Here is a 16118-nt window from a genome sequence, read left to right as displayed (position 1 = left end):
CCCCTACCCCAGCCCTACACAGACAGACTACAGCAGGCCAGCCAGTTGGATGGCAGTTGTGAAGGCTAGGAAGTCAGAAACTAATATGTAGGTAGTGAAAGCTACGATCTGTAGTACACTGGTATGCCTCTAGCCAGCATGATAGGTAAGACTACAGACTGAAATGGTATACCTGACATACCAGTACAGTCATAGCAACTGTGTAAAAGTCTAAGGTGTGCCCAACCATCCTATGTACACTTATAGTAACAGTCAGGTGTGCCCCCCACCCCTGTGTAGAAATGTAGAAACAGTTTGGTGTGCCCCCCCCCGTTAAGCTGAAATGTAGCAACAGTCAATACCAAATGACTGATGTATACCCTGCAGACACAGCATGTTAACTGTCGGTGTACAACACAAAGGTCAGCACCGCAGTACAAACCACCTGGACTTGATCCACACATGCAATATAGATGGCCATACTGGGCGTGCTCACACAATTAGAGGAATGAAGGCAATGTCAGTCAACAACATACTGAAAGCCCATACTGGGAATGCTCACACACAAACACAAGAAGGCCAAGTCAGCAAACAACAGTGGACCAGACATATCTGGCAGTTGCAGTTCTCAGTGAAGACACATGTCAGTATGCACCACTCCTGCCTTGAACACACAGTGGATAGGAATACAGACATATATGTAAGAACAACACAATATAATAAGCCAAAGGTAGATGGACATAGATGTGTTGAAGAGGGTGACCATGACAAGGAGACATCCGGGCCTGTCCCACCCAGCACACAGCCAAAGGGCCCTAAAAACATGAGGTGCAGGTGTCACTCACTGCAGATGCTAGCCACCAGTATCTGTCAGCATGATGGCATGTTGCACGTGCCAGCTGTGCAACATGACTGTACAAGGAAGATGTCACCTAATAGCTGTATACACGTACCTGTGGCATATGACCCTGTGTGTGCCCGCATGTGGCATGTCAACCCTTAATGAATGGGTTACAGCCCATGCACACACTGCCCTCCCCATAGCAGTATCATGACAAGCCTGCTGAGGTCATCCAATGTGAAATACACCTTTGGGGAACTGTAACTCAGTAATCCCCATGGCGCATACCATAAATGTGTACTGCTGTACTGATAAACTAGTTAGGTAGTAGTCCTAACCTTAGATTTGGCAACTGTGTGAATGTGTGTATGTGTGCATGTCTCAGTCTCTGCCTGTGTAGAGAGAAATCATTTCTAGGCTACTTACAGCCAGTACAGTTCATATACATAACACTGGCAAGGCTGCAGGTGTCATGCGCCTAGAAATACACCTCTGGGGAAATCATAGCCCAGTAATTTCTGTAGAGTGTCTTGTAACTGTGTACTGATGTAATGTGATAAAATCATTAGGTAGGTGTTCTAACCCCAGACCTGACAACTGTGTGTGTGTGTGTGTGTGTGTGTGTGTGTGTGTGTCTGACTGTGTAGAGAGCAATGCTTCTAAGGCCTGTCACACCCCATACAATACACATACTCGACTTTGGCAAGGCTGCCGATGTCACTCACCTAGAAATACACCTCTGAGGAAATCATAGACCAGTAATCTCCATAGCATGCCTTGTAGCTGCGTACTACTCTAGCATGATACAGTAATGAGGTAGGTGTTCTAACCCCAGATCAGGCAACTGTGTGTTGGTGTGTGACTCTGTGTGTGCCTGACGGAGTAAAGTTTTAGGCCACTCACACCCCGTACAATACACATGCTTGACTTTGGCAAGGCTGCTGATGTCACTCACCTAGAAATACACCTCTGGGGAAACCATAGCTCAGTAATCTCCATAGCATGCCTTGTAACTGCATACTGCTGTAGTGTGGTAAAGTAGTGAGGTAGGTGTTCTAACCCCAGACCTGGCCACTGTTTGCGTGTGTGTATCTGACTGAGTAGAACTGCAGTTTTCTTAACTTTGGTGCAGTAATAAATGAAGGGTTAGTCCTTTCTGTTTGCAGAAAGGGCTATTTGAAGGAATGATTGTCCCCCTGTCAAAGGTGAACACATATATATCAATATAGGCATATATGAACATACATCTGTAGATGGAACTGGAAACGTAACCACAACATATATGTCCACATGCACCATTGATGGGTTTGAGAGACCCAAACAACATACATCTGGCATGGATAGGTATCCCCCCCCCCAGCCAAATACATCTGGCCTGCAATACAATATCAACCTTAGCAGATCCCATAAGCAGGACCCTACACGGCAAGGGCAGTACATGTTAACAGTACTCCATCCCACCTGTAGGATGTAAGGCTGGCATTCATGCGGTACAGTCAAGTGATATGTCATGCTTGGGAGGACCCCCTGGGCAGGTGCAGTAAGTAGCTGGGATCCCTCATACAATCCAATATCCCTACACCTGACGATAGTTTCACCAATGTTGGCAAGAACATCCACAAACCCACCATGTCAGCTGGGAACTACCACCCAGTAGCCTGATGACCATTGTCTGCAGGGACATGGAACATACCAACAATGAACCCATGGCCAATGTCACTGGTTATCTCAACACACGGGATCCCACCAATGTTGGACTTGTCAAAGGCAGAGAATACAACTTGAACCTGGTATACCTCCTCAGCCCAATCATGACAGGTGTAGATGAGGGTTAGGAGGTGCACAATGCCTATGTAGATCATAGCAGGCTTTTGTACATCCTGCTTGTAGGAATGTGTGTAGTTGTTACAGGATCTACCTCCGTTCACAGGATATGTTTCCACCAGGACTGCTTGGCATATGATAACATACCACAGGTGCCATCCCCTGGGCATACAGTCGTTCACAGGTCATAGATGTTCATAGGTTCATAGGTTCATACTAGGCTATCTGCCCTAGGGCATTTATAAGCCTAGCCAGAGTGTGTGTGGCTTTCACCACCCCTTAGGATGAGAATACTATACCCATTAGTTTGCTGTGCCTCTGTCCAGCAGTGATACAGAGATGATTCCCGGGGTAAACCTACGATCTCCCATCCACTCGTCAAGATTTCTCTTGAACAGAGTCAGTGAGGGGCTCTGCCTCACATGGACTGGGATTCTGTTCCATAGTGTAGGGAGTCTCTGGGTGATGAATCTGTCCCTCCAGCACATCCTATTTATATCCGTGTTGAGGTTTAAGTCTCTTGCTCTCGTGGCTCTGGTGGATTTGGATTTTTTGAGGTGGAGCATGTCCATTAGTCCGGGTTGGACATGGCCTTGTATGTCAGGCACAGATCACCTCTGAGCAGACGGTATGTGACTGAATAGAGCTGGAGTTTCTTCAGTCGAGCATCGTATGACATATGTTTGAGCCCCTTTATCCTTTTGGTGAGGAACTTTTGGGGTCTTTCCAACTGCTGCAGGTGTCGGGTAAGGTACATTCGAATGGGCGTTGTACTCAATCATTGGTCTGATAAGTGAAGAGTACAGGGGTACAATGACCTCTCCTGATCTGGATGTGAATCCCTTCATGATCAGGTGGGCAATGTAGAAGGTCTTCCTAACCACTTTGGCAATGTGAGTGTCAAAAGTGAGGTTACTGTCAACTTGGGTCCCCAAGTCCCTGATAACTTCTTCCGTGTTTAATGGATTACCACCTATGTGGTAATTAGGGGTTACCTTGTTTTTCCCAAAGGGTATGACTATACATTTTTTGGCATTTAGCTTAAGGCCATGGCTCTGGCACCAGTTATCCATTTCTATGAGACCTTTCTGGAGGATGTCTGTGTCTGATGGAGTGTCAATTATGGTGCCCAGTTTGCAGTCATCTGCAAGTTTTGTCAGCCACAATCCCCTTATGTTTGCCTGCACTTTAGAAAAATAAATGCCGAACAAGAGGGGGCCCAGGACTGAGCCCTGTGGGACACCGCTCATGACCGGCTTAGAGTCTGACATGGCACCAGCAACTCTAACCCTGTGTGTTCTGTCCTTGAGCCAGTTTGCAACCCATCTTGTGACATATGGGTTTACATCTAAGCTGGTGAGCTTTTCTATGATGCCCGAGTGGGGTATTGTGTCGAACGCTTTTGCTAGGTCAAGGTAGGCTGTGTGAACTGCCTTACCCTCATCAATGGCCTTAGTGACTGTTTCGAAAAAGTCGACCAAGTTCAAGAGGCAGGAACTGCCCTTGACAAAGCCAAATTGGGTAGGATCCAGTGTCTGTAGGTCCCCAATGTCTTTATTTATGAGTTCCATTATGATCCTCTCCATAGCTTTGCAGACAGGGCTCGTCAAGCTTATGGGGCGGTAATTTCCAGGGTCCATAGAAGCACCGCCTTTGTGGAGTGGGACCACAGTTGCCGTATGCCATTCTTTGGGTACGTATCCTGTAGTAAGGCTAAGATTAAACAGCAGCCTTATGTGTGGGTTTAGTTCCTCATTGAGTTCGTGTAGCACACAGCCAGAGACACCGTCCGGTCCCATTGATGCTGTGTTTTTTGCTTTAGAGAGAGCAGCTCTCACCTGGGCATCTGAGATGTTTGGGAGGCTAGACTCTGGTGGGATAGATATTTCTCCTTTTGTGGGGGAGGGAGGGGAGAAATTTGCACTGAACCTGTCTGCCAGTATGTTGGCAATGTCTGTGGGGTCAGTGATTTTTTTATCATTTTGGACTAATTCTCAGCATATCTGGGAGTTTCCACCCAGGTTTCTAACATAGCTAAAGAAGGCCTTATGATTGTCTTTTGTGTCATTAGCGATTTTTCTCTCAAAGTTGGCCTTGGATGATTTTATGAGTGATCATAGTTTTTTGCTAGTATTGATCAGAGATGCCTTCCCTTTTAGGGATTTTGCTCTGTCATGTAGTATCTTTCTCCTCTTGTTGTAGAGTTTGTTTATGGCTGGAGTCCACCAGACCGGGCGCCTGCCTTTGGTGAAAAGGGTCTTGATTTTATTAGAGATTGCTTGATCCATACATTCCTGGAGGTGCTCGTAGAAGGCATTTGTAAGGGTTTCAGCAGCGTGGGTTGTGGTTTCTACTGGCTCGGGGGCCTTGAAGGATACCACTCCAGTCTTAAGAAGTGTGAAGTTTGCTTTTGAGAAGTTCTTCACTGTGGTCTTTTGCTGGGGTGGGGCGGGATGTGGATCTCCAGTGAGATTAATTTATGGTCTGATCTCACCAATGAGGGATATACTTCTGGTGTGGAGCATTTTGTCCCCATGTTTGTGATGATCAGGTCTAGTATATTTTCTCCTCTTGTGGGAATGGTGACTAGTTGTTCCATAGCATTTGAGTTTATGAACTCAAGGAACCTTTGGGCTAGGGTGTTGGGGCTTGAGTAATGTTCCCAGTCTATGTTTGGGTAGTTGAAGTCACCCAATATGATGGTGTTTGGAGAGACATTCATACGCTCCAGTGTCTTCAGGAAGGCTGTGTGGGTTTCGTGAGTTTGAGAAGGTGGTCTGTAGCATGTTACAAACTGTAGGGCAGTTTTAACTATGGTTAATTGCACCTGGATGTTCTCCGATGCTTTGTGCATTGCCACTAACCTGGAGGTGTGGGTATCCTTTATGAATATGGATACTCCCCCTCCTTTTGTGATTCGGTCCGGATTTTGGGGCCGGAACCCATGATATGAGGTATAACCTGATAGTGCTGGGGTGCTCTCAGGAGCCTTGAACCAGGTTTCAGTCACAGCACAGACATCGATGTTCTCCATACTGAGGAGGGCTTCAAGGGCGTGCATCTTGAGGTTTAGACTTCTGGCATTGAGCAGTATTACCCTTAGTTTTTCTCCATTTTTGTTTTCTAGGGCGGTAGGTTTATCATTTGAGCCTTGCCTGAAAAAGGCACTATGGGGGTGGCAAGAGCCTTTGCCAATATCCGGAAGCCCAGGGGTGACAGGTGCAAGCCATCCCTTGCGAAGCAGCGTGGCTTGTCAAGCATGTCATCCCAGGCAGATAGACATTGGATCCCCTTAGAATGACACCAGTAATTAAGCCAATTATTAAAGCTGATAATTTTGTCTCTGTATTGTGGCATCATTCTTGGTGAGGGTAGGATACTGCTCAGGGTCAGGGTCATACCAGCCTGGGCTACATAATCTGAGAGCTCCTCTATGTCTCTTTTCATGTAGTCCAGGGAGTGCGTCTCAGGTCATTCACACCGGCATGGACAATGACTGAGTCATACTTGTACTTGCTGTGGAGTGACCTGAGTGCTTGTGTTATGTGGCGGATTCTAGTGCCTGACAGGCAGCTTACTGTGATCTTTTCCTTGTTCAGTCTGGTGAGTGGGACGTCAGTGTGTCTGACTATGGAGTCACCTATAACAAGTGTGTCTGGCATTGTGTTTGGCCTTAAGGGCTGTGACTGTTTAGCACACTGACTTTGAGAACTATGTGTTGCATGTCTTATGTCTTGAGGTGGCAGTTGCTTGGGTGTCTGCTTTGGAGGCCTCTGTAGTTTTGGTAGATTTTTGATCAGTGCCTCCGAGTATGTCTTTGTGTGTTTATGTGTTTGTTTTGCAGTTGTGATAGTTCTATGTGAAACTGGGTTTGTGGTGTGCATGGTTTCCTTCTCCTCCTGTCTGGTCTTGCCAGTCCTGAGTTGAGAGAGCTCAGCCTCCAGTTTGGCTATATAGTTGCATCTCTCACATGTATTTGTGTTTTGTGGGAGAAGGAGTGGGTTGTCTGTGTACATGAGGCAATTGTAACATTGCCTCAAGATGCCCAGATTTACCCTCCTCCACACTTTTGAGGTGTGGTTGCTATAACTCACTGGGTGTGGCTGTTGTGGACACGACTGCCATAATTGCAGTTACTGTTGCATCTATCCCCCCACATAGCTGTCTGTAATACTGTACAGTGTATGTAATCTGGTTGTTAGTTGTTTTCTACACCATTCACAGTAGTTGAGTGCCTCACACTCTCTTAAGGGTAGGGCTACACCACCAGCATTGGCACACACATGTTACTTAGGTGAGGATCGCAGTAGAGTGGGGAGAGGGACATACATCCTGCTGTTAGCATGTTCTATGCCATCCACATTGCAGACTGCATATATAGCACTGTGTGTTTGTGCCTATCCTGTCTTGGTGTGATTACATGTGCAACAGATGTGTTACCTGCATTGGGACATACCTCCATGTGTACAGTCCTGTACCTGTACTGCATCCTAACCAAAGGCACTGTGTGTTGTACCCAGCCATTGCATGTGTGCCACCCACTATGCTTACTGGTGCCCACTGTAGAAGGCCTGCTGACACCACTACACCCATCAGCCATGTGGCACATGGACAAACACAACACAATCTGAACAGATACTGGTGACAACCATACAACATTGTTAATTAAAGCTAGGATGCATCATGGCTGCAGAGCTACACCTTCCAAGATATTAGCATTTCACATTACTGCTGACAACATGCTACATATTATTCCATTGCTACACTGTTGTACAGTCACCCTGTGCATCAGAACCATGTTAGCCTGTCCCTGCATCGATGTTACAGATGTCAGGCAGTGGCACAGGTATCATCATATGCACAGGGTGTGTTGTTGGTTTGCCAGAGGCCTCGGCTGAGCCATACAATTGACAACATGTGTGTGTGTGTGTGTGAGGGGGCTGAGTATTGTTATGAGCCACTGGTGATGTTGTGTGTGCAGGTATGTGGTTGCCCTAGTTTTGTTGTTTGTGTGTGTGTGTGTGTGTGTGTGTGTGTGTGTGTGTGTGTGTGTGTGTGTGTGTGTCTGCATGCACACAGTTCCTCCATGTGGCTGCCCTATACAGGGAATTGTGGGACAGCTGCAGACTGTACCTGGCAGGGTTTGCAGTTCACCGTCTCTGGCTATGGACACGGGAACTGTGCCTGGCAGGGGTGCTACTGGCAGTATCAGTTACATAGCCAGACCGAGTACTTTCCCCCATGTTTGACAGACATTCACTGGATCCAGGTCCCTCCTGGGAATGGCCAGGGCCACATGCACGTGGTCTGCTCTGACGGGTTGGTGAAAGCCCCCTCCACCCCAGTTCTGGGGCTGGTACTGCCACTACGGGAGCAGCTGTGACTGTTCGGACATCCATGGCTACCTCCAGCTGCTGGTGTTGCTGGCATACATCCACATGGCCGTCGCAACTATCCCGCCCTGTCCTGAAGCATGGACATGACATTTTGGATGAGTTCCAATGTCTCACCCCACTGTCTATCCATCACCTTGGTGTAATTACAGATGGCACCTGCTAGGTCATGGATACTGTCAGTTACAGAGGTGTGATGAGCTCTCTGCACCGTTAGACCCTGCCTGGTGTGCCATTCCATTCATGCCTGTGCCTCCATGACAGTCTGGATCATGCATGTGGTTGAAATAGAGGATGCACGTCTGCCAGGTGCATGATGACCAGCAGTGCTCCTACAAGCACCTCTGCACATCTGCCTATGTGATACCCTGCCAGACATCTGGCTATGGCTGCTGTGTCCTGACACACATGCCATAGATACCAAACTGTCCTGGCTCATGCCAACAGTAGGCTGTCCCTCAGCTAGGGCCAATGGTGATGAGGTGTGTAGAGGCAGTGTGACTGTGTGCGTGGATGGTGAGGATACATGTGGGTTGTCAATTGGTGGCCCAGCTGTAGCCCCTGACAACCCTTCCTGTGCCTCAACACATCTATCTTCATGGTCACTGTCTATATCAGTGACATCAGATTCTTTGCAGGCGGGACCCAGCCCCAGCTCGCCACCTGTGTGGGGAAAACAAGGAACAGACTGTAAGACCTGTACAACACCACTAAACAGTAAATAAACACACACACACACACACACACACACACACACACACACACACACACACACACACACACACACACACGTGTGTGCAGACATGGCCACACACACAGACATACACACATGCAGTCGACAATGGCAAGCCATACTCTACACCAGACAGCACCTACAGACAACTCCCGCAACCCCATAACACGCACAATAGCAGGTGATGGTGCAGTACAGTATCACACACATACCTGTAATTACACACATGTCAGCATGAAGGACAAGTGGGGCTGAACAGCATGCAATGCAACTGTAGTCAATCCCCGTTACCAACATTATACAGGGCTGTGATGCATGGCATCTGTTTGTAGGTGATGGCCCTCCCCCTGGAACCCACTGCACCCATGTCTACAGCATTGCTGTGCATCTGTTCGGCACCCTGGCACATACTGTGCACCATAACTCACGGGTGTGCACACCATTGCAGGATGTGTCTCTGTGTGTCAGGTGTGTTTCCACTGCTGCTCACAGCCTCTGTGTGTTCCTGGATCATGTGTGGACACATGTTTTTTAGTGACTGCTTGATGTGTATTCACACAGGTCATCATCAGTGGTGGATGTATGAGTGGTAGATTACCATTAGACCATCCACAGAAACATTGTACTGTACCAATGGTGAGTGTAGAGACCATTATTGACAATGATTGGACCCTGGCTGATGCTGCCTGTGGTGCACATAGGCCCATAGGTGAGTACTGTCCTATTGGTCCTGGGACCTACATAAGCCTAGCCACAGGGGTTCCCTGCCATGCACCTCCCACTAATGTTATTCCCCTGTGCCCCTGTCAGGCTGTGGCACACACATGCCACCCAGGGTGTATTCCCCATTACCCATCCAATTGCCAAGTTTTTTTGTCAAGAGGGCCAATGAGTAGCATTGCCTGACATGTAAGGGTAGTCCATTCCAGAGTGTGGTGATTCCCCAGGACAGGGCCCTGTCCCTCCAGTATGTTCTATGTAATGTGTTGATTAGGTTTTGGACCCTGGAGCGTGCATTAGCAGAGGGAGTGGGATGTCATTATATGTAGCATGTTCAACTGCTCTGTGTATGACATAGCTGTGTATGTTGGGCAGATGTCAGCTGTGCCTGGGCAATGTGGACTAGAGTGTAGCCACAGTTAATAAGAAAATCCACGGAGTCTGAAGCTCAACCACCACAGTACTTTATTGCACAAGCTTCACCAACTGGAAAGACAAAAATGAGAAAACTGGTTCTCCACAACTGACCTAGGTTTCGTCAAATGACTTCTTCAGAGTGTGTTAAACCAGTATATAACCACAATCAATAATGACTCACTAATTACAACAATTATCACTTCAAATAAATTGACAATTAATGTATTGTTAAAAATAATCATAGTTAAAAAATACTTTGTTAAAACACATAAGTATCACAAAAAACTACCCCATATAAAATAGTAACTAACTTGTGTTGTGTATAATCAAATAACTTATTATAATTAACCATGTATATACATAACATGTCAAATACATTAAATACTTAAATAAATATATTTGTTAAAATTAAAATGTATTTGTATTGTAGTTATGGTACTAATAATGTACAAATATTAAAAAATGTTTAATTTAATAATATACCATATAGTATATTGATTGATTTTATTTGTATTATCCTTATAGGTGTGTTTATCCCAAAATATGCCTTAATCTCAAGAATGGCTTGATTGACACAAACTCATTTAACCCTGGATGTGAGTGTGCATTTAGTTTAAATTGCCATTTAATTTCACAAACATCTAAATGAAATTCAGTGACTCTACCTTGTGGATCTTTTTCTAGTTGTTGTATAATACAAAACTTAAAATGATGATCATTATGCGTTACAATATGCCTTGCCAAGGCATTTGAAGGTTTTTTATGTTGGATATCCAATATGTGTTCCTTTATTCTTTCTCTAAAAGCCCTACATGTCTTTCCAACATAAAAGGCAGTGCATGACTGACATACGGCAATATATACCACATTAACAGAATAACAATCAAAGTGTCCCATAATGTTAATAGGTATGTTGTTAATAACCAATCTCTTGCCAGTCGTCATAATATGCCTACACGTCAAGCATCTTCCACATTTAAAATTTCCTTTAGTCTTATTATTGTTGGAACCATTGTTTAATGTACATGTTTCAAACATCTTTTTAAATGTTATATCGCTACGAAAAATGAATTTAATTTGAAGAGCAGCAAATTCCTGAAAATCCTTTAACCTACAAAAGGATTCCCAATTCTTTTCTATAATACTTCTAACAAATTCAGCGTCTGCATTGTAGGTCAAAACAAAAAAAAAATTCCCTTTTGATATAAAATCATCACTGTTTTGTTCCATTGTGCCACTAAAAAGTTCTACATTATTTTTAAGAATCGGTAGAATAATGCCCTTATCTCTTTTAAAGAGTATTTCATTCATGATTTCATCACATAAAATTCTGGGGTAACCCCTATTAAAAAATAATTGTGCTATAAATTCCAATTCATTTACAAAATCAGACATTTCGCTCACCATGCGGGCCCCTCTCACCATTTGTCCCTTGACAATAGCTCTTTTTTGGTGTTTGGGGTGCCAACTATCATAATGAAGATATGAATTGGAAAATGTGGATTTTCTATATATGTTTGAAACCAGGCATCCCTTTTCTTGAACAAATGCTAAACTCACATCCAAATATGTTACTTTGTCTTTTTGTATATTATAAGTAAATTTTAAAAACCAAGCAGTTTGATTAATATAATTCATAAAGGCCTCTAATGCTAACCTTTCACCTTGCCAAATTATAAAAATATCGTCCAAAAACCGTGTGTAAAATTTAATAAATGGACGATATTCACCGTTGAAAACATAATTGTTCTCCCAAAAGGCCATTACGTAATTGGCATAAGTGGGGGCACATGCGGCCCCCATAGCAACACCTGTATTTTGTTTGAAATAACGTTCTTCAAAAAACAAAAAGTTATTATGTAAGACCAATTCCATTAACATCACCCAAGTATTAATATCATCCTGATCGAACTTCCCTGTGGCGTACAATTGTTCTCCCAACTATGTTAAACCAACATCATGGGGAATAGATGTAAATAAATTAACTACATCAATCGTCACAAAGTAACAATTCTCTTGGAAATCAACTTTCTTTACTTTCTCCAAAAAGTGCCAAGAGTCTTTTGTAATATAAGAAAAGCTTTTCAATCCTGGCTTCATTTTGTTGTCCACATATTTGCTTATAAAAGCCACCTTACTTCTTTTTCCGTCAACTATTGGTCTAAACTGAACATTATCAAGGCCTTTATGGATTTTAGGTATCCCAAATATTCCACTGACCAAAGGAAAATTGTTATTCATATAATCAAAGTCAGTTTCACTAATGTTACCCTGAAATAACATGTCTTCTAACATCAAATCTATCTTTTGATAAGCCATATTAATTTCATGTTTACTGACCTCAATGTAATTATCTTCATTAAGCATATTACACATTTCGGACACATAATCACATTTATCCACTATAACCACTCCATTGCCCTTATCGGGCTTCATGATGCAATTGTTTTGATATTACATAGAAATTCTATATTCTTGATGTCTTCATGTGTCATATTACAAAATGACTGTACTGTTTATTTAGAAAAAATCCCTAATGTCAAATTCGCACATATTTTCAAATAATTCAGTGATTTTAATATAAGGTGGATTAAATATACTAGGTCTTTGCAATTGAATAGTGCCATTTCTGTTGTCACTAAAACCAAAATAAGCCACCAGATTTAGCTTACGAACAAAGAGTTTGAGGTCAAACATGATGTCTACTATGTTAGCATTTATACAGGGTACAAAATTAAAACCCTTAGATAAAGTTTCGACATGTTGTGTCTCAAGAACCAAACCAGAATAGTTATATAGTTTGTAATCATTAGCTTTGTTGCAAATAATCTTAGGTTTACTAATAGGGCCCAACTCAGATGTAATAATATTAGAACAAGACAATGATGAATTATTCACACTCACATTATGGCTGTCTGTTGTCATTGGGTCAATAAATGTCAATTCATTTGGTCTCATACAGAAGTCTGTATCGGTAACACTATTTAAATGAGAACCACATCCTCTTAATATGTTACAACCATTTATGAATATATTATGTGTATCCAAATCTATAAAATTACCCTCATTACTGGTATTCAAATCCATAATGCTGTGTGTTGTAATATCTAACAAAGTGTCAGTGTCATGTATATTAGATGTAACACAAACTACATCGGTCCCAAAATCATTTTGGGGAGGAAAGTGTTCATTGAAACTTGAGCTAGCATTGTTACTATAATCACATACATTAATGCTGTCTTGACCTTCCAACCACCTTAAAAATTCACTCATACTCTCATCCATATTGTTAACATTAGCAGTAACTGGCACCAATGTATGTTCGTTGGTAGTATTATCAAAAACATTACTTGATATTAAGACAGTTTCTTCATGTGTAAAAAACGTTTCATTTAAGTCCACTAAACGTTCAACATAATTGTCATCATTTGTAACAGAAATAGAAGTGTCATTTATCTGTCGCTGTCTACTGACCATAATATCGACATTAGTATCCGCACTATGAGTCGCTTTGTCTTGAATATTACACATACAACAGCTGACAGTGTATTGCGTGTGTAAGACTTCTCTAATATTTAAACAAATGAAACAGTCGAGGTCAGTGCAGGCAGCGCTATGTAAGCTGTAAACCTTTTTGTTTACCTTCGCGTTGCTCTTGGCCATTTCCGGTCTTGATTTAAGGATTGAAATTTGGTTTTGGCTCTCGCTCCCAGACGAAAACCTCACTGTCGCTCATGCTGGACCCTGCTGCCTTATTCTTCGGACCGACGAAGTTCATCACTTAGGGGGTCCACGCCTTGAACATCAGAAGAATTTATGGTACTCTCATTATATGTCACTTCCTCTTCAGTAATGTGGCTACGTTCATTGGTTGTTACAACGTTGCCAGCATTATATTCAGCGTTAGTCTCAAAATTGGTTCAACGTATCTCATTAAAGGGATACACATGACCTTTTCATACATATGAGCGTCTGTTGCAACTTGACTATTTTTATTTGAAAATTATATCACAACAATTGTCCACATCTTGGATGATGTTAACATAATTGGTGTAATACTGTTCAAATATGAGATCCTGTGTAATGTGAGAATTAATAGAGTCCAGTTCATTTAATAAAGTATCAATCTTAACATTGTTGTATTTAACCATCAGTTCCATAATACAAACACCAGTTTTGTCAAAAAGTTGGTGTAGTTCTTTAAGCATATCTTGGTTGTTTTCCGACCCATTCGGGTACCTCCATAAACGTAATCCTTTTGGGACTAAGCCCAACTTTATATTCCGATCCAAATAACTGTTTTCTAACTGGGTTTTTTTTAATTTGAATATTTTTTTCTCAAATTCTTTCAATGAATCAGCCATGGATTTATTTGTTATTCCTTGCTTGGTGGTAAATTTAGGACTACCATTCTGTTGAAAATTGTAATTAATGGTAGCCCAACGTTCTCTGTAATTAGTAAAAAAAGTCTTACTTACTGTAGATATCGCATTACTTTCGTTATTTGGTCTCCCATGTGTGTTAACCAAGGGAGCCTCTTTATTAGAGCTGTTTGAATTATTTTCAACTGGGGTAGCTTGAGTAAGAGGCAAACCCAGGCTATTGTCCATAGAGGAAACAAGAACAAGAGCAATATTCTCAGTCAAGGTTTTGATCTGCACTGAGTGTTCACGAAGTTGCTCACGAATCTGATGCAAAAGTACCTTGATGTTGTCAGGGGAGCTATCTTCCTCCATGGTTTAGACAAACAATCTCAAACCAGGAACCAAACCACGACACGACCAATAAGAAAATCCACGGAGTCTGAAGCTCAACCACCACAGTACTTTATTGCACAAGCTTCACCAACTGGAAAGACAAAAATGAGAAAACTGGTTCTCCACAACTGACCTAGGTTTCGTCAAATGACTTCTTCCGAGTGTGTTGAACCAGTATATAACCACAATCAATAATGACTCACTAATTACAACAATTATCACTTCAAATAAATTGACAATTAATGTATTGTAATGTACACACATGCCACCCAGGGTGTTTTCCCCATTACCCATCCAATTGCCAAGTTTTTTTGTCAAGAGGGCCAATGAGTAGCATTGCCTGACATGTAAGGGTAGTCCGTTCCAGAGTGTGGTGATTCTCCAGGACAGGGTCCTGTCCCTCCAGTATGTTCTATGTAATGTGTTGATTAGGTTTTGGACCCTGGAGTGTGCGTTAGCAGAGGGAGTGGGATGTCATTATATGTAGCATGTTCAACTGCTCTGTGTATGACATAGCTGTGTATGTTGGGCAGATGTCAGCTCTGCCTGGGCAATGTGGACTAGAGTGTAGCCACAGTTGTCTGAGATGGACTGTGTATTGCATGTGTTTGAGGCTGGTAATCACATTAGTGAGGTGTGTGCTGTGTCAGTGCACATGTACAGCATGCATTATGGGTATGTGTGTTAGATGTGTACATGGCCTACACCTTAGCTATGACATGCACAGTGAATTGCCAAGCATAACCTTAAACCATACTCACCGACATTCGGCCGCTGCCTTGCTGGTATCCCAGAGTTATCTACAATGACATGGGATAGAGTTGATGTCAGTGGCCACAGCTGTGGCATTGCTAGAGGGTGGCTGCATTATTACAGTACAACAACAGCTGAAGTCCACAGTACTACAGTTTATGCATTACTGCTTATCGGTACTACACAGCAACATACCCCACATCTCACACATGCATGGTCTTCCTGTACAGATGCATACAATACAGTAGTCTACTGATATGCCCTGGAACCTTATCTGCATGCTCAATGTGTGTTGTGTGAGTAGCACCCACCTCTATGACCATATAGGTCTGAAGCTGTTGTGGGTGGGCAGGTGCTACCAGGCTGATGAGCAGCTCCTCCACTCTGGTGAGGGGGGGGTGGATGTTATGGCGCCCCCCTGTTGCAAGGTGGTCACTCCGCATGGCAGAGGCATGACATCGTACTTGCTCGAGCAGGTGACTACAATGGTGGTGGACCTGCTCATAAGTTCGACTGTGCAACACCACCTCATTCACCCTGCAGACCACATCAGTCCACATGGCTGTTCTCTCCTGCTAATACATGCTTGTCCATGAGAAGAGCAGCTGATAGCTGTGGATGATGCTGGTGATGATGATCTCCTCCTCAGCGGCACTGTATGCGGGGTTTTTCAGGTGTGCCATAATCCCTGAAAGATGAAA

The sequence above is a fragment of the Protopterus annectens genome, chromosome 1.part2 (genome assembly GCF_019279795.1).
Source record: "Protopterus annectens isolate FY-2018-M chromosome 1.part2, PAN1.0, whole genome shotgun sequence".
In the NCBI taxonomy this organism is placed as follows: Eukaryota; Metazoa; Chordata; order Ceratodontiformes; family Protopteridae; genus Protopterus; species Protopterus annectens.
Note: the sequence above shows the minus strand (reverse complement) of the source record.